The following is a 23,469-nucleotide window of genomic DNA, read 5'->3' as shown; positions in this document are numbered from 1 at the left end:
GCTGAGACAAATAGGAAATTTATTCTATACTTTATCCCATTTTGTATGGCTTTCATCTTTACTATTTAGTATTATCTATTACATTTCAATTTTTCTTTAAAAATTAGCATTATATTAAAATTGTGTATATTATCAACTAAAATTTATAAAGAAAGCCTTATATACCACTGAATATTTTATATAGCATAATAAAAAGAATAACTTAACTGTTAAGAATAACAAAAATAATACTATGAAAATAAGTAAAATATAAAATGCATAAATTGGTTAAAAAACAGTGTAACTATATAAATATGTCCTCACAATTTGTTACATCTTATTGATTCTTCAATATAGGCATTACACCATTCTAGGTGATGTGATAAACAAGACATTATAGACCTTACATTGTACCATAGAGAAATGGTTATTAATAATACAATTATAGAACTGTATCATTTAATTGTACAGTTGCATTATTTAATTATAATCATAAATTCTTTGATGGAGAGGAAATCAGAATCAGATCCAAGAAGACTTCAGCATTACAAAAATGATGTCAAATAACCCCCTTCATGGTGGATTATGCACTTATTTACTGTGAGATACATTTCTTCTCCAGAGATTGCTTTTTTGTGCATCAATTGTAGATTTTCGGTTTGCTGTTATTTTGAGGTTTTGATATAAGAGTCTATATGTATATGAGATGGTTTTAAATTGTTCTCTTAATTGCAACTTCATCCCCAGTGTCCTGCATTTGTACCCACCTCTTCTCATGATTTCTGATTTTGGTGATATAATTGTACATGAATGATTTCGTATCTTTACTGTATATATACTTTTACTGGTGAGCCTTGTCATTTGTGGAATTTTTGTTTCCTGTTGCTGTCTTTTCTTTCCTGCCTAGAGAAGTTCCTTTAGTATTTGTTGTAAGGCTGGTTTAATGTTGCTGAATTCTCTCAGCTTTTGCTTATCTGTGAAGGTTTTGATTTCTCCTTCAAATCTGAATGAGAGCCTTCCTGGGTAGAGTAGTCTTGGTTAGAGGTTTTTTCCTTTCATCACATTAAGTATATCATGCCACTCCCTTCTGGCCTGCAGAGTTTCTGCTGAAAAATCTGCCCATAACCTCATTGGGGTTCCCTTGTATGTGACTTGTTTCTTTTCCCTAGCTGCTTTCAAAACTTCCTCTTTGTCTTTAATTTTGCTCAGTTTGAATAACATGTGTCTCGGGGTGTTCCTCCTTGGGTTTATTTTATATGGTACTCATTGTGCTTCCTGGATTTGAGTGAGTGGTTCCTTTCCCATGGGAGGGAAGTTTTCGGCTATTATCTCTTGGAATAGATTATCTGTCCCCTTCTCTCTCTCTTCTCCTTCTGGCACCCCTATAATACAGATGTTGGTGCATTTAACATTGTCCCAGAGTTCTCTGCGACTCTCTTCATTTGTTTTCAATCTTCTTTCTCTTTTCTGTTCTGCATCTGTAATTTCCACTAATCTGTCTTCCACCTCACTTATTCGTTCTTCTGCCTCCTGTATTCTGCTGTTAACTGCCTCTAGTGAATTTTTTATTTCAATTATTGTATTTTGCATCTCTTCTTGTTTAAGTTTGATATCTTGTATCTCTTTGCTCAGTGTTTCCTGGAAGTTATCTGTCTTTGCCTCCAGTTTATTTCCAACGTCTTGTGTCATCTTCAGCATCAAAAATACAAAGCTATTTTCCTGGATGCTGAGAATCTCCTCATCACTTAGCTGATTTTCTGGGGTTTTTCCTTTCTCCCTCATCTGAGTTATAGTTCTCTGTCTTTTCATTTTTATAGGTGTTTGGTGTGGTGAGCTTTTTACAGAAACTAGAGTTGTAGCCTCTCTTCCTTCTGGTGTCTGCCCCCCTTGTGGCTGAAGTCAGTATGGGGGCTTGCTGTGGGCTTCCTGATGGGAGGGGCTGATGCCTGCCCACTGGTAGGTGGAGCTGATTCTAATCCCTCTGGTGGGTGGGCCTTAGTCTCTGGATGGGATGAGAGGCAACCTGTTGACTGAGGGGTGGGGCTGTGATCCCACCTGGGTTGTTGTTTGCCCTGGGGCTTCTCAGCCTGTCTGATGGGTGGGGCCTGGTTTTCCCAGAATGGCGACCTCCAGAGAAAGGCATGCTGCTGCATATTCCTGAGAGCTTTGCTTCCAATGTCCTTCCCTCACAACAAGACACATTCACCCCTGTTTTCCCAGGAAGTCCTCCAAGAACTGCAGTCAGGTTTGACCCAGATTCCTATGGAGACCTTGCTCTTCCCTGGGACCCAGTGTATGTGAAAGTCTGTGTGCACCTTTTAAGAATGGGGTCTCTGTTTCCCCCAGTCCCGTGGAGCTCCTGCACACAAGCCCCTCTGACCTTCAATGCCAGGTGCTCCAGGGGCTCTTTCTCCCAGTGCCAGATCTCCACACATGAGAGTTTGATGTGGGGCTCAACTCTCACTCCTGTAGGTAAGTCTCTGTGAACCAGTTAGTTTTCAATCTGTGGAGCTTCCTACCCAGGAGGTATGGGGTTGTTTATATCATGTAATCACCCCTCCTACCTCTTGCTATGGCCTCCTCTTTTTCTTCTGGAGTAGGGTATGTTTTTAAGGTTTCTGGTCCATTTGGGTGAAGAGTGCTCAGCCTTTAGTTGTGAATTTTGTTGTGTTTTAGGAGAGAAGTTGAGCTCCAGTCCTTCGATTCCTTCCACCATCTTAATCCTCAGGGCAATCTTTTTGATTAACTAAATTCACCTGATTGGGGATCTTAATTACATCTGATAAATTCCTTCATTTTTGCCATGCAATGTAGTATAATCACAGGACCAATATTTCTTCATATTCGCAAGTCTCACATATACTCAAGGAAAGGGATTTAGACAAAGGTGAGGATAATTTAAGATTATCTTAAAATTCTGCCTACCAGAGATATATTTTAATGATCAGATTGGTGTTTTATTAAGATCTTAAAATTTGAGCTGAGAGAATAACACATACAGTTCTTTTATTTCTAATTTCTTCTGATTGATCTTTCAGTTTTTTTATAATTGTAAATTTATAATTAACTGGGTGTGATTTGTCTAAATAATATTGTAGTTAGAGTTATTTTCTTGGAAGAAAATTACTTTTATAAGATCTTGATTTTGGAGAAATGACTATAAAACAGAAATATTATAGGGAGAGTTTAGTATTAGATGATCCAATTTTAGGGTTTTGTGTAGTAGCACAGTATTGACTGATTCAGGCAGGAGGAAGAGACGAAGGTTGAAAATTTGCCATTAGATTTGGTTGATGGAACTAGCACATTTTTATACTTGATTAGCCATAAAATATCTATCTCAAGTTTGTATATCAGATCAATATTTCCTCTGGGGGATATGAGGGTATAATTTTCTGCCATTGTGCATTTCCTACTTTTCTGATATTTTCTTACTTCATGAGGGAAAAGCTATCTTATGAAACAGTTTATTAAATGTAGCCAGCACTCAAGTGCCAGGAAGATTTAGTCCCAGCAATTTTATTTATTAATTTGTTTACTGGAACCCCAGGAGTTGATGAATAAGCAGATGTAACAATAGATGAAAAAACAAGAAATGATACAAAATCTTATGCTCTCAGGGCTTTCTCCAGCGACATTTGTGAGAGATTATTATACCAATATTAGTATACACATTATTGAGTTCTCTCATTCAGTTCATCCTCAGGTAAATCTAATTCTGAATTAGTGTGTTGTATTTATAAATCTCCACAGTATTCCAGACCCTTTGCTTATGGAGGAATGGTTAGAAGAAAATTGCCAAACCTCAATCACCTCAAAATGTACTTGAATATATGTCTCTCGTGGCAGAAGAGATCTATTCAGGAAAAACATGTCTACATAACCAAGGCAGATGAGAAGAGGGTGAAAATAGTTACCCAACAACTTTCCTTTCCAACTGTATCTCCCTTCAGGATCTCTTTGAAATTGACCATAAAGATGAAGCACATATTTCATTTAGGTAGACTGCATTATTATCTGTTCTACAAGCTAAAAAGAATTTCAAGGCTACTGATAACTTTTAAATACCATATATTAGCTAGAGGGTCTCACATTTCAGTGAGCATAAAAATTACCTCATTATACCTGATTCTTCTCTGGATGAGGTTCAACTTCCTTTTAAGTACCTTAGACTTAAGTCTTGAGAAATAATTCATTTCCATATGAAAATATAGGTAAAAATGCAATGATCATATGGATTAAAAGATAATTTGAATGTAGCATTGCCATGGATTCAGCTATATTTAGGATGTTAGAACAGGATGCTGCTTTATAAGTTACTATAAATGCACACACAAATGCACATATATACACACACACAAATAATAGTAGAATAGTAAACTATAGGGCTTTAAATATGAATATGATTATGGAATTCCTGGTGAGAAAAAAATAAAACTAGGAGTTCCCATTGTTCAGTGGGTTATGACTCCAACTAGTAACCATGAGGATGTGGGTTCACTCTCTGGACTCACTCAGGGGGTTAAGGATCTGGCATTGTCATGAACTGTGGTATAGGTGGCAGACCATGGCTTGGATCTGAACTTGCTGTGGCTGTGGCAGAGCCCAGCAGCTGTAGCTCCAATTGCACCCCTAGCCTAGGAACTTCCATATGCCACAGGTGAAGCCTTAAAAAGCAATGATAAATAATGTTGTGTTTAAAGAGCTGTGCTGGGAGTTACCATCGTGGCTCAGCAGTAATGAACTCAGCTAGTATCCATGAGGATGCAAGTTAGATCCCTGGCCTCACTTAATGGGTTAAGGATCTGATGTTGCTGTGGTTGTGGTGTAGGCATGCAGGTGCAGCTCCAATTGGACCCCAACCTGGAAATTTCCATATGCCATAGGTGCTGCCCTAAAATAAATATATAATTTATATATATATAAAGCTGTGCCATCCAATAAAAATATAATCATATATGTAATTTAAAAATTTTATTACTCAATTAAAATATAAAAAGAAAAGGATGAATTTAAACTATAATTAATTATAGTTTATTTCATTTTTCAAGAAATTAAATACATTTTGAAAATTTTAAATGTGTTGCAATGTAACATAGGGTCTTCTGGATTTCAGATATTATAATGTCAAGATTTCCAAAAGAAGTCAAGTATTGATGATGCCTGGAAGTATCACTGCCTTCTAACAGTAGTTTATAGACTCACCGGGGGCTTCCTCGGCATTCTTGTTGAGGCTCTTGAATCATCTTTTTAATTTTTTTGTTTTTATTAAAGTACAGTTGATGTACAATATTGTGCCAATTTCTGCTGTACAGCAAAGTGACTCAGTCATATATATATATGAAAATAATATTTTAAGTGTTTATATATATATATATATACACACACACACACTCTCTCTCTCTCTCTAAATATTAATTTCCATATTCCATCATGGTCTATCCCAGGAGATTGGATTGAGTCATCTTCATACCACTTTCACCTTGGTGCTCACTACACAGTATTGCTAAAGTGAAAAGCAATTTGATTTCAAGTGAGTGTCTGTGATTCTAGGAACTCTTGGTGACAATCTATCTGGCATTTGTATTGATCCACTGTTATCTCTAGCCATAACATATCAATCCCTATGGCACATCTCTAATTAGCAATCTCACAAGCCTCTTTCCTTTCCACCTTTTCTTTGACTTCTTTGATACCTTAGAATGATGATGGTCTATCCTTTTGAGATGTTCCCAAAGTGACTCTTTAGCACTGTGCTTTTCCTTTTGATGGCTATAGAAAGCTTCCCACATTGAGAAATTTCCAAAGCAATTTTCTGGTATCCCACCAGCCTAGATCTTAAACCAAACCATCTTAAACATACTTAGATTGATGAGAATCCATCTGGCTATTTTAAATGATGTCATAAAGGGACAAATGAAACTATTTTTGATATATAGTCAGACAGAAAAATTAATTTTTAAAAAAAAGATTGAATAATCAAATACATTTCTCTTAAGTTATCAAAGTTTCTTACCCAGAGATATGACTAATAGATTAAATTTTGGTTTCCTTTTAAGCTTTACATCCAAATCATATTACAGGGGTTGATTTGGGAAGTTGACACTTTTTATTAAAATGTTACATTATGAATACTGTCAGTTTAGACCTCAATTTTGCATGACTCATAATCAAGTGTACAGTAATGAGCTAAATAAAGGTCAAAGGGTCCAATCACCTATTAATTATTTTAATGTACAGCTTTCATTTTTTTCTATTTGCTCACTCATATTTCTTGCTATTTGCTGTTTTCTACACAAAACCGTGATCTCTACAAATTTAATTCCAGCTTCCCTTGGGGTTGTTTTATATTTAGACTTTGGACTGAGAAGAAACAACAGTATACCAATTATATGAAGTAAGAATTTAAAAATTTGTGGGCTCAGGATTTATGAATAATAATTTCTTCACATTTCATTTGATTTTTTAAACTGGGGTTGAATTTTCCTTGAAAGGATTCTTATTGTCAGTACTTCAAAATCATATGGAGAGTGATAACAGCTCAAAGAATTATTAAGCAGTGAATGTGACAGGAGGTGGGAAGGTGTGAATTTTTTCACATGAGTGCCACTTTTTCTCTTCACTGAGTCTAAGAAAATAAAGTGTGAATAATAAACATGTAAGTACAATTTTGAAAAATATGTGATCTCTTCATTTCACTTTACAATTCAAAATAAAATTGCCAAAGATGAAGTTCTGATGTACAAAGTCTTTCACTACGATCTATTCATTGTGAAATTTCCCCCTTGGTTTTATATGTTTTGCATCCATACCTCTTATCAATGCAATGGAAATTATTTCAATAGAATTAATTAGGGAAGTGTGCCAGCTGGGTTCTCTGCTCAAAGTATTACAAAGTTGAAATTAAAGCATTCTCCACTTTGGGATTTGTTCTCCTCAGAATTTAGTTCCTTGCAGTTGCAACAGGAGAGAAGGGGGCAGAGCACAACCTTTAAAAGAATGACATAGACCTTGACAATATGACAAGAATTTGTTAAAAACCAACTAGGTCCAAGGTGGTGAATGATTTGTCTTCCAGTGGACCTTGAGTTTCATTACAGGTTCATTGTAACACATTAGCTGAATAACATGCCCACAGGAACCATGAGAGTTCTGAAGCCAACCATAAAAGGCCAAAAAGTGGGTGGTGGCCCAATTTCTGGAAACTCCCACCTCTTCCTAGAAATAGTTGGAATAATCATTCACCAGTCTATGAAATCACCCAGCCCATAAAAATTCACCACCCCATATTTCCAAGCCTCTTGCCTCTCACCTTCTGAGATGGCCCACAATCTGTTTGTGGAATGTGTTTCTCCCAGAGCCAATCTCTTCTCTTGCCTTTTGAGACAGCCCACACTTTGTCTATCTCTTAATAAATCTACTTCTTACCTAACACTTTGACTGTCACTGAATTCCTTCTGCCTTGAGACATAAAGAACATGAACTTCAGTAAATCTTGGGACCAGATGTATGATTTTAATTAAAAAAAAAAAAAAAGTGGTTCAATTCCAATCTGGGTTTTAGCCAGGTCCGAGTGCCAGTCTGAGCCTTGGCTGTGTAGTAAGAGTCCCAGCACATGTGTTCAAGTCCCAATCTGAGGTCTATGGCTTAACAGTTGTAAGATTGAAGTGCCTGTTTCCTTGCTGACTGTCAGCTATGGGGGGCACTCTCTGTTCCTAAAGGCTTTCCTCATTTGTTGCCATGTGGCCTCCTCAATTGTCCAGCAAGCAGTGATCATATGAGTGATCACTCATATTCTCAAGTAGAACCTGCAGAATTGCATAAAAGAGTGCCTCTATGGGGTCATCTTAGAATTCTGCCAACGACAATTATTTCACGTACAATTTAGATTTACAGAACAACTGTTACATATGAAAGACTGTGAAAAAAGAAATGTGTCACCTGAGTTACAATAAAGAAAAGCCATTTTATGAAAATGAAGACTTTGTTTTTTTTGTCCTTGTAGGAGCTCCATCAATACTGTAGACTAAAAAAAAAAAAAAAATACACAGCCTTAAAGTTGAAAGTTAAGTTTTATTTGGAGCAAAACTAGAACTTAAGCCTAGGAGACAGCATCTCAGGTAGTCCCAAGAAACTGCTCCAAGGCAGTGAGGGAGGAGCTAGGATATATAGGAGTTTTTGCAACAGAGGCAAGTGGCAGGAACAAAAGAAGTCCGGGCTCACAGAAATCATTCCTTTGATATGCACCTCCACTATCAGGGCCACTATCCTGAGTTTTCACAGCTTGTAGGACTCACTGGCTCTCACCCTTGGAGGTGACTGCATTCACAGATGACTGTGGCATTCTAATATTCTTAACTACAACCAGACTGAAATACCACCCAAGGAGGAAAAGGGGGAATATCAGGGTATGATGAAGGTGAGGGGGAGGTGCATGCAGCATACACACATTTTACAAATGTTTGTTGCTGATCCCTTAAGGTTATTACAAGTCACAAGAAGTAGACATCACCATGAAGGATTTTAGTGTTTTTCTAGACATAGGAGATGCAAGAATTGGGCACATAAAATCTTCTCCTAAAATATCTGACTATCTGAAGGACTGTTCTTCCAGTTTTTCCAGAGCACAGAGTGTCTCACTCTTGGTCTCCATCCTGAGCTCCACTCAGGGGGTGCTGTGGGTTGGTAGTTGCAGTGGCTCATGTTTTACTCCATGTAGAGGCTGATGGCAAGTGCCAAACTTCAGTTCACAATACACACTTATGAAGTTTCCAATTACATCTTATTTGTTTCAAATTAATCAATTTACTACTTTGAATATTTCACTACCAATAGTTTGTATGGTTTTATTTAGAACAAATAATATTCTTTTAAGTATTTCTGTTCAGATAGTCTAACCAGTTTTATCAATAGCTGTAGATTTATCAACAGGCAGTGAAAACTTTTTTTTAAATTTTTTTTTGTTATTTCCCCAATACAATTTTTTTTCTATTGCACAGCATGATGACCCAGTTACACGTGGGTCATCTTTATTCTCTTATTATCATGCTCCATCATAAGTGACTAGACATAGTTCCCAGTGCTACACACAGCAGGATCTCATTGCTAATCCATTCCAAAAGCAATAGTTTGCATCTATTAACCCCAAGCTCCCAAATCATTCCACTCCCTCCTCCTCCCCCTTGGCAACCACAAGTCTGTTCTCCAAGTTCATGATTTTCTTTTCTGTGGAAAGGTTCATTTGTGCCGTATATTATATTCCGGATATAAGTGATATCATATGGTATTTGTCTTTCTCTTTCTGACTTACTTCATCAGTATGAGAGTCTCTAGTTCCATCCATGTTACTGCAAATGGCATTATTTTGTTGTGTTTTTTTTATGGCTGAGTAATATTCCATTGTGTATATATACAACATTTTCCTACTCCAATCATCTGTTGATGGACATTTGAGTTGTTTCCATGTCTTGGCTATTGTGAATAGTGCTGCAATGAACATGTGAGTGCATGTGTCTTTTTTAAGGAAAGTTTTGTCTGGATGTATGCCCAAGAGTGGGATTGCTGGGTCATATGGTCGTTCTATGTATAGTTTTCTAAGGTACCTCCATACTGTTCTCCATAGTGGTTGTACCAGCTTACATAAACTTAATAATTATCCTTTGTTTCTTATGTATGGGGGGGAGGCTTTAGTCTCCTATGCCTTCCCTGAGTTTCGAAGAGAAGACTCAAGCATTTAATAGGACAATAGAATCATGAGTCTCCTAGCTCCCCCAGAAGGGATATGGGTAACAATCTGATGCATATCTTTGAATTGTTCTACAGAAACTAAGACCCCCCACCTAGGTGGAGGTTGGTGGCTACTTTTGACCACAAGCACATAGAATCCAGAATGGCTGGAACCAGAAGCTTGAAATTCCATCAACACCAACCTGCTAGTTCACCATCAGCCAGTCCAAAGAAGGTTCATGTGTTGATCATGCATCCTATGATCCCCTCCCCTAACACTTTCCTGAAAGACATCAGGAATTTGAGTCTTTTGAGCATGAACCACAGTCCTCCTTGCTTGACCCTGCAATAAATCATTCTCTTCTCCAAACTCTGAAGTTTTGTTTTGTTTGGTTTCATTGTGCATCTGGCACATGAACTTGGGCTGGACAACAGGGACATGTTAGCAGTTTGTGAACACATGTATTGACAATAAGGGTGTTCCTTGTAGTATCCTTTTAAATTTTATGTAGGTTAGGAGATTTTTCAAAATAAAAAGTTGGGGTAAATAGGGAAAAATAAATTGAACTGAATTACTTAGTAGCTAATTATGACTGCTAATGTATGAATCCTATCCAAGCTTACATTAAGGGGCAATAAAATGGGATCTGACAGGGCAAGTTTATAGACAGTAATTAAAGAAAAATGTAACTGAGTTCATTAAAAGAATTGATCATTTTCTAAAATATTTTTATGTGGTTCTTGCTTTTGCTTTATTAGTATGTTTAAAAGTATTGCTATAGAAAATATTTTATTAGAACAATATTTTATTATTTAGCAATTAAATGAGAAGAGTTTTGAGTACTTATTAAAGGAAGGGCAATGAAAACAGCTGCTAGCTAAACAACCAAATTTTGAATCCTTACTTATTTTCACAATAGAGACTATTTTTAAATCTTTTGTGCTCTTATATCAGCAAAATTAAGAGTGGGTAAAAAATCACTTTATAAACTCCAAGAATAGGTTGTTTAAAATGTAGTTTATTTTTGATTACTATAATGAATTAAGTGTGTTTTTCTTTGCCCTTTAAAAGATATTTTGAGCAAGCAGTTCTTCTGAAGAGTAGATAACTATAGCCTCCTTTTGTAAAAATGATTAACTTAAATATTCCTTTTCAAAAATTGTCTAAAAGAGCATTATTTAATATTTTAAAAAATAATTCATTACAAATTTCCTCTCTAGATTACAATTTGATTTAAAAAACCATCAAAGATAAATCAGGTCAGCAAGTAAGAACATATTCAGTTATGTTCTCTTGGCAAACACTTATCTATACATTATATTACCAAATAATACCATTATACTGCTATTATTAAAAGTAAAAATCATACTGATATTTTACCATAGTATAAGTATTGTACAAATTAATATTTTAAATCAAAAGAAAGACTAAGCATTTTTCAAATTCATGTAAAGTCAAAAAATTTTTGTGGCTTTTCGATCACTAATGTAATAACCACAGTTCTCAAGGTGATTCACAAAGAAGGGATGGGAGAGGTGTTTTGGCAGATAACTGTTTCAGAACACTTTTTAGAATCTAGTTCAATGCATAATATTTTATATGAAAAATACTGAATATTAGTATTAATTAAAGAACTTTTCAGAGGGAGTCAAAGTGTTCAAACAGTAATATTTGAACTTCAACTGTTAAAAAACTTTGAATAGCCATTAAATGTCTTAACATTTTTATTTTAAGAAATCTTATTATTGTAGTTGAGATGCTCTGATGTATTTGACAAGGTGTATATATTAGAAGAAGGACTTTAAAAATGAAAATTGGCCTAATCAATAGAAGTAAGGTATTCGCAATATTATAGATGGTTTAGATATACATAACTAAGACAAACCAAGCATGTAAGAAGAGAAGATTTATTTTTAATAAAGAAATGATTTGTTAATAAATAAAAGATTAATTTATTTATTAATAAATAAAATATTTTTAATAAAAAATGTTTTAATAAAAAATGTTTTTTTAAATAAAAAAAGAATGATCAAGAATGTAGGATGCCTTTGAACTATGTCAGCTGTAACAATGCAAAATATATATGTATAAAAAGAGAGTGTTTTTATATGCACTTTGTTGGACTTCAGAAAATTCCTATCAGGTAGATGATTATTTTAGGTGAGGAAATAAGGACTTCGAACAATTACAAGATTTCACCAAATTCACATAGATTGTACACCAGGCAATACTCTGGATATTCAAATTTTGCTTCTGAGCACATGAACAAATTCAAGTTTGTGAATGCTAATCAAGCAGCTTGATAGGTATCACAAATTGACCATAAGTTAATTTTCACTAAGAGTACAGACAAGAGTATTTTACAAACTGTAGGTGTGCTAGTCTACAACTGGCCTTCACAAGCAATGACAACTGAATTTAGTTTGAGTAATGCATTTTTAACTTAATGAATCACTTCTATGTCAGGCAAGTCTGTTGCATTAAGTTCCAGTATTTAGGAATATCACTTTCAGGGGAGTTGCCATCATGGCTCAGTGGTAACAAACCCTACCAGGATCCATGAAGATACAGGTTTGACCCCCTACCTTTGCTCAGTGGGTTAAGTATCTGGTGTTGCCTTGAGCTGTGGTGTAAGTTACAGATGTGGCTCGAATCTGGCATTGCTGTGGCTGTGGTGTAGGCTGGCAGCTGCAGCTCCGATTCAACCCCTAGCCTGGGAACTTCCATATGCTGCAGGTGTGGCTGTAAAAAGAAAAAAAAAAAAAAGTATATCACCTTCAATGCTATTCAAGATAAATGTCCAACTGACTTAGACACAATGAAACATTCTTTGTGATTAAACTACAGGATCATATCTTTCTGGTAAATTCCTCTATCTCTGCCAGCATTTTCCCAGTAATAGTAGTGACCAACATTCTGCATGTGATGTTTCATATGTGATTATGTTTGTGTTTAGCAGTTTAATAACAAACCGTATTTAAGTTATTGGTAAAGAAAAATAAATAATAGTTTAAAATGCCAACTATATGAAGATTTTTATGTAGGAAAACAACATATTAATTTTTTTCACATTTTACAGTTTTTAGTTTGGAAATTAATATTTAGACCATAATTACAAATAAAGAATATTGTTATGATTACACTCTTTTTTACTGATCAATAGTTCTATATTTTTATATGTCACATAACTCTTTCTGTATTGCCTTTTATTATTCTGATGTCTGTTAGCCATAATGTATTATTTCAGTAGTAAAACCTAAGAACTGAGACGTTGCAAACCCACCATGCCAATATTCTTTTAAATAGTCTATTCTTGGTTATAAAAGTCTTTATATGTTGTGCTAAACAAGGTAAAAGTAAAAATATTGAAGGAAAACAAAAAGCAAAATATATAAAAAATACAAAACCAAATAGGAAGACAGTGCACATAACAAAGTTTATAATTTAATTTTTTGTAACTATTTTTATTTCTGTTGCTTTTGGATATCCAGAAGAGAGTTTTCTGAGAAAGACCAGAATAAAAGAGAATGCAACTTTTGATTTGCACTGAAGAATGTAGTCATTGCATTCAGCAAGTGAAATGACTTCAGCATTAGAAAACAAAATGTAAGAGAAAGCTTTATTACAGTTTTTTTTTTTTTTTTTGTCTTTCTCTTTCTTTTTTTTTTTATTTTTTTTTTTATTTTCCCACTGTACAGCAAGGGGGTCAGGTTATCCTTAGATGTATACATTGCAGTTACAGTTTTTTCCCCCACCCTTTCTTCTGTTGCGACATGAGTATCTAGTTTATTACAGTTTTTAAGAAGCATATGTAAAAGTGAAGACTAAAACATTTTATTTTTGTTAATGGTACTTGATTTTTAAAGTGTTAAAACAATTAAAACGGTAAATTATGGAGTTCTTGTCATGGTTCAGTGGTTAACGAATCTGACTGGCATCCATGAGGATGCAGGTTTGATCCCTGGCCTCACTCACTGGGTTAAGGATCTGGCGCTGTCATGAGCTGTGGTGTAGGTTGCAGACGTGGCTCAGATCTGGTGTTGCTGTGGCTGTTGCCTAGGAACTTCCAAGTGCCACAGGTGTGGCCCTAAAAAAAAAAAAAAATGGTAAATTACTGGAGTTCCCGTCATGGCTAAGTGGTTAACGAATCTGACTAGGAACCATGAAGTTGCGTGTTCGATCCCTGACCTTGCTCAGTGGGTTAAGGATCTGGCATTGCCATGAGCTGTGGTGTAGGTCGCAGACTCGGCTCAGATCTGGCATTGCTGTGGCTCTGGAGTAGGCTGGAGGCCACAGCTCTGATGAGACCCCCTAGCCTGAGAACCTCCATATGCCGCAGGAGCAACCCTAGAAAAGACAACAACAACAAAAAAAGGTGTATTACTTAGAAGATATAATACTCAATATGAAACCAAAGCAGCAAATTAAAGATAATAGAAAACATCATTCTGAAAAGTCACAAGAAAATGTATGATAAAGCTGTCCAACAAAGTGTTTCTTCAGACTAGGAATTTTTGTCCTTTGTATCAATTAAGTATCCCAGATGCCCAAAATAGTGCCTGATATTAGTAAGAATTCAGTCGATGTTTGCTCAATGATCATATAAATGAGGAGAGCAGCTCCCATAGCCTGACTGATCCAGGCAGGAGAGGAAACACAGGAGCACAGAAGGAATGCAAAAACCAAGCAAGGATACACCCAGGTCAAAGTTATATGAGTTAATAAAACTAGGGCTTTGCTGACGCTGAATGTCATTATCAGATAATTTCAGTTACTTAAGCTATTTTTTTACTTGTCATAGTCATGGGAATTTCTTCAACCACTAGGCTCAAGCTGATTCATGAATGGTTCAGAATAAACTTCAGCTCCTGGTATGATTCTGCATATTCGCCTGGATGGAGCATGGAGTAGACACTCTGGAGATATTGGCTTTTATAGGATTTAGTGACCCATTTACTACTTCCACTTTTCAGCCCTGATCTCTTGTGCCACTGCTCACAGAGAAAGAAAATCTGTTTCCTGCCTTTTTCTTTGAAATGTCACATTGGTGGCATCCCCTGGCAGTGACACGTTTAGAAAGGTTTGCTTAGGGTCATATGCTTGCTAGTGGTGCTTCTGGAAGTGAACAGATGAAGCAAATGCAGGATTAGCAACTTGCCATTGGAAACTTTTTGAGATTTCTACTCAGCAATATTACAAAGTTTGCAAATCCCAATCCCCTCAAGTGAATAGAAAAGTTTCCCTTGAGGGGCACAAAATACTGTCAGGTCATAAAGACAACCCTAAAGAATGAGCTTGGGAGTTCCCACTGTGGCACAGTGGGTTAATAATCTGACTGTAGGAGTTCCTGTCATGGCGCAGTGGTTAACAAATCTGACTAGGAACCATGAGGTTGCAGGTTCGATCCCTGGCCTTGCTCAGTGGGTCAAGGATCTGGCATTGCTGTGAGGTGTGGTATAGGTTGCAGATGCGGCTCGGATCTGGCATTGCTGTGGCTCTGGCGTAGGACGGTGGCTACAGCTCCGATTCAACCCCTAGCCTGGGAACCTCCATATGCCATGGGAGCGGCCCAAGAAATGGCAAAAAGACAAAAAAAAAAAAAAAAAAAAAAAGAATCTAACTGCAGTGGCTCAGGTCACTGAGGAGGCATGGGTTTGATCTCTGGTCCAGTGTAGTGGGTTAAAGGATTTGGCATTTAACCAGCTGTGGCTCGGATTCAAGCCCTGGACCAGGAACTTCCATATGCCTTAGGTGTGGCCATTAAAAAAAAAAAATGAATGAGCTTGAATATCAAACTCTAGGCACTGTGATATCTTGAATTTGGCATTTGAGAAACTTTAAACTCACTTCTTCAGTTCCACACTCTGCTTTCCTGAGAGACAATGTGATACAACTAAATAGTAATTAAATAGTAATTAAATAGTAATTAAAGATATTAAGAAGAAAGTACTCTGCTGAATTGTGGTTCTTGAGAAACATTAGGGATGATCAATCCTCAAGATTTATCTTTATTTACCTATTGCAGGACCAATGACACAATAAGCAATAGGTTGTAGGGCTATGGCAGGGGAAAAAATTGTCTCCAACAGAGCACATGGTCATCATGGGAGAAAATTTTGTCTTTTTGTTCCCTAGTTTATCCTCACGTCTTAGAATGATATCAACACAAAACATGCATATATTGAAATATAAAGAATTGTATCGATGTGACCTCTCTAATAAATGAGGGTAAAGACAACGAGCCGCTTTGGTTACTCTTGTCCACAGGTTCCATGCTTTATGCAGACTCACTGATCACAGCACTCAGGGTGCAGTTCCATGAGGCATCCACTGACTCTCAACCCAGGACAGCCATTTGTGGTTTGTCACTGATTGTCCCTCTCTGCACTCTCCCTTTTGCAGTCAGGCAAACATATTTATAATTCCTTTCATCAATTACTTACGATGCAGAACGCTTGCTTGATGAGCACAGAATTCATCACTGCATCCCCAGTGCTTAGCCTAATGCCTAACATACAGAGCTCTCAATAAATATTCACCAAAAAGACAAATCAAATGAATCCTATGTCTACCCTAGGCTCATTTCTCTATGACAGTCACAAATTTGGCCAGTATTAGTTGAAAATGTAGTGTTTACAAGCGCAGTGTTTGCCAGATGCTAAAGGCAGTCTATTAAAGATGTGATTGGAACACCCTGGGGACAATCTGAGGGAGAAAGCAGATGTAGTTGACAATCACGTAAGGTGAAAATATGAGGCTGTGTATATGATTGTATCAGAATGAGTGATGCAGAGGAAAATAGCTATAAAAGAACTAAACTAAGGAAGAATTAAAACATGTGGGTTAGGAGAATAACACAATGATGAGGGAGATAATTTGAACTGTTTTTCAGACAGTGTATGAATTTGCTTATGGGGAAGAGAAGGGCATCGCATTAGTAACCTGTTAGGTTAGCATTATATTTTCTTTAGTTCACTGTGTCTCAGGCACACTCTTTCCTTCAGGTTCTCACCTGAGGACCTTTATTGTATGTACTTTCATTTGCCTGGAAATTCTTCCCTCTGCTTCCCTCTCTTCTTTTCCCACAGCTATCTTTCAGCTCTCAGTTGAAAAGAAAATCTTTTTTTTGGACAACTTTCTGTTGGTCTCCAACCTTCACTCAGTTAAAGATGATTAACCTTTTCCCAGATTAAGCCAGTTTCTCCTACAAATCACTTTCATAGCATTTCATAAGTTCTCTTTGGTAATATTTACTGTGCTATTAATTAAATAAAAGTCTAATTGAATGCAAACTCATGCTAGGAGAGACTGTGTGTTTTAAATTTCCAACAACTCCAATATTTAAATAAAGGACATTCTTTAAATCCTTATTAAATTACTGAATGAATATAGATGCTCACAATAGAGCGTAGGTCTGAAGATGCCAGGTTTGATTCATATGAAACCCATATGTTCTAGGATGACATTTGAGAGCTCCAATTTTCACGACGGAAATCTTGGGCTTTTGGGCCCCCCTGGATAATGAAGATAATGAGAGTTGAGAATTCAAGTAGCCAACTAATAATCCTTGCTAACAATTTATAAAAAAGAAAGTAAAGATAAGGGGGTAAAAAAACTGAGTGCCAGAATTTAAATAAGGAAGTTGAGAGTTCCTGATGTGGTGCAGTTGGTTAAGAATCTGACTGCGGCTGCTCAGGTCGAGGTGTAGGCACAGGTTCAATACCCATCCCAGCACAGTGGCTTAAAGGATCAGGAATCGCAGCAGCTGTGGCTGAGGTTGCAGCTGTGGCTTGGATTCAATCCCTGGCCCAGGGGCTTCCATATGCCGTGAGTGCACATATGACATGCATACAGAGGAAAGTTGAAGGGCAAGCCAGAGTCACAGTAGCTTCCTAAAGTCTACTCTCTATTCCCATGCACTCTGTGCTCTAGACATTATGGTCATGAGAAACTTCAAGGATACACTTACACTTTCATGATTCCATGCATTTGCACTCATTCATTTTGAGGTACCTTTCCACCTCTGTTTTCTACCTCTGGACTTGGTGGTAAATATTGAAATACTCTCCTTTATTACGCATTACAATAATACAAGATTCATGAGAGAATAACATACTAAGTCATTTGCTGTTGTATATCCAATATCTCTCGTAGTATCTGGGTCATTGTAAGTGTCCTAAAATGTCTATGAAATGAATGATTAGGTGTAAAAAGTGGAAATTTTTAATTTTTCACTTTTAAGAAATGGTTTAGTTTATTCAAAAGGGCTTTTAGGATTATTAAACTATCATGTTTAAAGATAATTATTCTAAAAGAATACTCATATCTGTAAAAAGGGGATAGTAAGTTTTGGAAAGCTGTTCATTTTAAAGAGAGCTCCTCCTTCCTCCTGAAATTTTACTAGGCAGTTCTAATTATGATCAAAGCAATAAAAATTATAATAAAGCATTCAATATATAAAGAAATAATTTTTGAAAACCAATTTCAAAAGCTGTAAAAACACTTATTCCAATACATTCATTCATAAATTTATATCAAGAATCAGTCATTAGTGAAACTAAAATGCATAGAATTGGATGAAATATAATCTTTGTTGGGGACCATGGTTATCTTCAAATTATTCAGTGATCCATTCTTAGGTCTTTATCTTAAGGAATTAATCAAATAACTGTAGAAAGCATATACTAGAGGATATTTATTTTAGTATTATTTATCAAGTAAATTTATGAACAAAACTTTAGGAGAATGCTCTTCTAATACTGTATAACCTCATTGAAGATCATTATAGAGCTATTAATATATGTCACTCAAAATATTTATAAATATAAACATAAAATTTTGTGAGATTGTATCTTAGTAAAATATATTTGTATTTATGATAGAAGACTATAAAGTGCTAAGTTAGAATATAAATTAGCACTCATGTCAGGATGTTACAAATTGAAGCTAATATGAAAGATTTTGCATCTGTTAAAATATTTATGACCTAATAAAATAGTCTGATTAATAAAATTCAGTGATAGATACATATTAAAGACTCAAAGATTAGTATTCTCTGATTTTACAGAAATTGATCTGTCTAGTAATCTCAACATGGTTTAATGAAAATATTGAGATTTCAGGCCATCCTTTAATTTTCCAGTGAGGTATTCTTTCAGCTTTCGTAAAATTATTTGCAAAATAACTTTAGATCCAAAATGTTTGAGTCATTTGAACAGACAGTATTAGCTTAGATATAGTTGTTTGGTAGCCAGAAAAATGGTTGCCAAAATATGTCCACTTCCTAATCTTTGAAATTTGTGTTATTTTTCAGGACAAGAGAAATTCTGCAGATGTGATTAATATAAAGATCTTGAGATGGGGAGGTTATGCATTTACATATTAATGTAAAGATCTTGAGATGGGGAGGTTATATCCAAATGAGTATAAAAGTAATTATAAGCTAGAAAAGACAAGGGAATGGATTCTCATCTTGAACTTTCAGAAGAAATGCAGATCTGTTGATATATGCATTTTAGGCCCAGGAAAGTTATTTTAGACTTTTGATTTCTGCAACTCTAAGATAATATATTTTTTAAATTTTTTGAGCCATTAAGTTTGTGGTAATTTATTACAGCTTGAATAAGAAATTAACATAGTTATAAATAACTGAATGTGTTTAGGTTTTGGAAAATATTAAATTAGATTTCAGTTATTTATAAAAAATAAGTTTTATAAGTGTGGTAGTCAATATTGCCATTCATCATATATTTCCAACTCTCATCCTACAGAGTACATATAGGCATTGCCTATTCTTTTTCTCCTTTGAAGTTAGACAAAGCCACATTATTTGCCTAGGTCATTAAAATATGGAAATACTGGCATAATTGATGTGTGTAATTTCTATATGAATCTTTAGACACCAGGTCATGATTTGCTGCATTCTTTCCTCCCTTTCTAAGTGATTGCTGAGGCACAGATTAAGATGGACTTCCATCAGCTCACATTTGGCCAATGCTTTGTACCTATATCACATGAGCAGGAAGTAGACTTTTAGCAGAACTTCCAAAACAGCAGAGTGATAAATGCCATAAATCCACTTTTCCATAAAAACAATGGAAATATTGGCAAAATTGATAGGATAAATCATTTCAGAATCCTGGATATTAACAAAAGGCTTACAATATTCTGAGGATTTATTCAGAAAAATATGAGCGAGCCTTAGTACAAAGAGTAGAATTGGTATTAACTTGATCTAATACCATTCCTCTCTCTCCAGCTCCCAACAGCCATGAAAATCTACAGCCTCATAACCAGAGTAAAGAGAAAAACAACAGCCTTGTAACCACTAAAGGAGGGCAAACAGAGTCTGGAGCACCTCAAAAAGTTCTTTCCCAAAAGCATGGTTTCTATTTGACCTATCTTGTCACTTTCAGAAAAAGCTCTATTCATGGACTATTGTTATTTAACCTGATTTAAATATTTCCCCAGGAAAATCTTTGTTCCCACATTGCAATCAGCCAAAGTTATTTAACAGGACAGTTACCTAAGGCTGAAATATCAGTTGGGCCAAACAAGATCCTGGACAGAAAAATTAAAAAGAAGATATAGAGTAAGAAATGCCCATGGGGGTTTTGAAAAGCTCTGACATATTCCTGGGGATCCAAGGAATTATTGAGAGTCTCCTAGTCTGCCCTATTTGACAGAGCTTGATATTCTGTTCAGGGAGGAACTAAAGGCGAAGGTAGACATAAGAACTGCCCTAATATTGAAGGCTTGGGCCAGCACACACATAGACTCCCTCAGCAAAGTGTAGCAGGCTTACTGGCTCAAATTTAGACCAACCACTAGCTGACCACTAAGCTGACTGACCAGACACCTTAGTGGTCACACACTATAAGGAATACAGAATTTACAGAGTTAGTTTTGTAAAACTTTTAAGGAAAGAGGCAGAACATACACAACCACATACTAAGAGCAACAAATCATGGGGTGGGGATCTGACTTTTAGAGCTGATACATTATTTTATCTAGAATGTCCAATTTTCAAAAACAAAATCAAACAAAAAATGTGACACACAAATAAATAGGAAACTATGGGCCATACATAAGAAGGAAAAGACAAAACAAAACAGAAAACAGAAACTCTCCCTTAGCATAGATATTGGAATTACTATACAAGACTTTAAATCTGCTATTATCAATATATATTCATGGAACTAAAGGAAATTGCTTAAGGAATTAGAGAAAAATGTGAAAGTGATGTATCACCAAAGATAGTATATTAAAAAAAGATAAATTATTTTTTATTTTATTGGAGTATAGTTAACTTACAATGTTGCATTAATTTCAGGTTATAGCAAAGTTAATCAGTTATGTGCATATATATACATACACACATAAATAATTGTTATATGTATATATACACACACATATATATATACATATATAAACACACATATATATGTATATATATATCCATTTTTCCCATGTAGGTTATTACAAACTGAGTAAATTTTCCTGTGCTATACAGTAGTTTTTGTTAATCATCTATTTTATACAGTAGTGTCTATATGTTATTCCCACCCTCCCAATTCCTTCCTCCCTTGACAATTAGTTTTAAAATCTGTGAGCTTGTTTTTGCTTTATAAATAAGTTAATTTGTATCATTTTTATTAGATTCATCAATTATTTTTTATAAAAAGAAAAATTTTGGAGTCGAAAGGTAATATAAATGGCAGAGAATCAGCAAACTGGCAGAGAATCAGCAAACTTGTAGACAGGGTGTATTGAGATATGCAGTATGAGGGACATAACTTCTAAAGAATAAATATTAATGATTAGTGACTCAGAGAAATGTACAATACCAATACAAATTCTCCATATAATGGGAGTCCCAGAAGGAGACGAGTGAACTGCCCCCCCCAAAAGACATATTATATGAATAAATAATGAATAAATGATGACCGAAAACTTCTCAAATTAGTTGAAAAAATTATTCTTCACGTAGAATAAGCTTGATGAATTGAAAGTTTTATAAGCTCAAATAGATCTACATATAAAAACATCATAGTCTAAATTCCAAAGACAAAAAAAAAAGTCTTGAAAACACTAAGAGAGAGTAACTCATCACATAAAGAGGATCCTCCTTGGAGGTTCCCATTGTGGCTTGGCAGTAATGAGCCTAAATAGTATCCATGAGGACGTGGGTTCAATCCCTGGCCTCACTCAGTGGGTTAAGGATCTGACATTGCTGTGAGCTGTGATGTAGGTCGCAGACACAGCTCAGATTTGGCATTGCTGTGGCTGTGGTGCAGGCCAGCAGCTGTAGCTCTGATTCGACCCCTAGCCAGGGAACTTTCATATGCTGCAGGTGTGCCTAAATAGAAAAAAAAAAAAAAAAAAAAGAAGAAGAAGAAGGAGGATCCTCCTTAAAAATAACTATCAACTTCCCACTAGAAACTATGGAAGCCAGGAGCCAGTGGGATGGAAGAAAAAAATACTGCCAATTAAGAGTTTTATATGTGTCAGAAATATCCTCTCAAATCAAAGAGAGAGATTGGGAAAATTGGGGGGGGTGTCTGACTTTCAGAAATGTCTATAAGAAATATATTTTTGGTTCAAAACCACAAATAATCTGAAAGTTAACAATGGAAAAATATTTTTCATGTAAACCATTCCCCAAATAAAATGGGTGTGACTATATTAATATTAGACAAAATGACTTTAAGAAGTGAATTTTAGTTATGTTAAGCCTCTGAGACTTCAGGGTCATTTGTTATTTAAGCATAGACTCTCATAATAGATACAATGAATTTTGACTACATTAATGAAAAATACAGTACTGGCTTCATAATATGGAAAAGTAGCTCTGGGGTTAATTCTGCAAAGTGAGTAACAAATGAAAATTCATATATTTACCTTTTTAAAGGGCTTTTCAGTACTCGCTATCATCTTGAGCATATTATAGAAAAGAAATAAGTGAAAGAAACCTAGGGACTCTGTGGGATGTGTTTATAGCGATATCTGAATTCTAGCAGACACTTAGTAAATGTTAGATTATGGACTCTACATATATTTGTTTATTTTAAGGCAGCACTTGTGGCATATGGAGGTTCCCAGGCTAGAGGCTGAATCAAAGCTGAAGCTGCAAGCCTATCCCACAGCCACGCAACACGGGATTTGGGCCACATCTGCAACTACACCACAGCTTGAGGCAATGCTGGATCTTTAACCCACTGAGCAAAGCCAGAGATCCAACCCACATCCTCATGGACACTATGTTGGGTTCTGCTCAGCCACAATGGGAACTCCTGTACTCTATGTATATTTTTAATGCCATGAATATGTCACATCATTTTAGGTCTTATTCTGATTTCATAGTTTTATATCTGATATTATATAAAGCAATTAATTATGAAAAATAGCAATTAAGCTTTTAAGAACAAAGCCAGTCAAAAATATTGAAAAGAAAAATTGAGTTTGTATGCAGGAGAAGCAAATTCTGAAGCAAAATTAAACTAATGGATTAACTATCACAAATATGGCCATAATAAATATATTTTCAATAATTCTTATTTGCATTATCAGAGTCCATTAATGGAAAATATTTGTGGTTTAATAAGAAATCAATATAATATTTCAACCATGAAAATTAAAGTTTAATTAAGCAAGCTTAAATAAAAAGAAATTCATGTTCAGTATGCAGAAAATTGAACATCACTGAGGAAATTAGGGGCAACAAATTGTACTAAAGTAGGAGAAAATTTTAGGTGATGACAGGA

At 35.5% G+C, this 23,469-nt stretch overlaps 1 long non-coding RNA gene across 1 annotated transcript in view; it reads left to right on the top strand.

The window, feature by feature from the left end:
- The window catches only part of LOC146405325 (uncharacterized), a 155,118-nt gene extending 131,957 nt beyond the window's left edge, over positions 1-23,161 (top strand). Inside the window, exons 3-4 of the long non-coding RNA XR_014837158.1 lie at positions 13,198-13,312; positions 19,965-23,161. This is a non-coding gene — a long non-coding RNA (uncharacterized LOC146405325). The remainder of the gene's footprint in view (positions 1-13,197; positions 13,313-19,964) is intronic.
- Positions 23,162-23,469: the final 308 nt, after the last annotated feature.

The sequence above is a fragment of the Sus scrofa genome, chromosome 2 (assembly GCF_054392235.1).
Source record: "Sus scrofa isolate SSC_HxYL_T2T_F1_AM1 chromosome 2, Sscrofa_HxYL_maternal_Yorkshire_Landrace_v2.0, whole genome shotgun sequence".
Classification (NCBI taxonomy): Eukaryota; Metazoa; Chordata; class Mammalia; order Artiodactyla; family Suidae; genus Sus; species Sus scrofa.
The sequence above is the reverse complement of the archived record's forward strand: the minus strand, read 5'-3'. Positions and strand labels throughout refer to the sequence as shown.